The following is a 320-nucleotide window of genomic DNA, read 5'->3' on the forward strand; positions in this document are numbered from 1 at the left end:
GCTACCCTCCGGGTCGCGTTGGAGTAGGGAGGGGCTTGGACAGAGAAGCAGGACGGGGTGGTCTCAGGGTCGTTTGGGTTTGACCAGGAGCCTGGTCTTCATAGGATGTGGTCAGAAGGTCTCAGATCTGTTTCATGCTCCTGTCAGGGAGATGGAAGTAAAACATTTATGATGCTGAAAATTGCTGTGTGAAGTGTGTGACTGGTGCGACCGCAGGGATGAATTAAGCTTAAATTTAAGTTTCTGAATGTAGGAATGGCGTGGCTTGTAAGGAGCTGGGAACGGCGGGGGGGGGGGGGGGGGGGGGGGGGGGTGGGGGG

This window comes from Nestor notabilis, unplaced genomic scaffold (assembly GCF_000696875.1).
Source record: "Nestor notabilis isolate BGI_N333 unplaced genomic scaffold, ASM69687v1 scaffold2796, whole genome shotgun sequence".
Lineage (NCBI taxonomy): Eukaryota > Metazoa > Chordata > Aves > Psittaciformes > Psittacidae > Nestor > Nestor notabilis.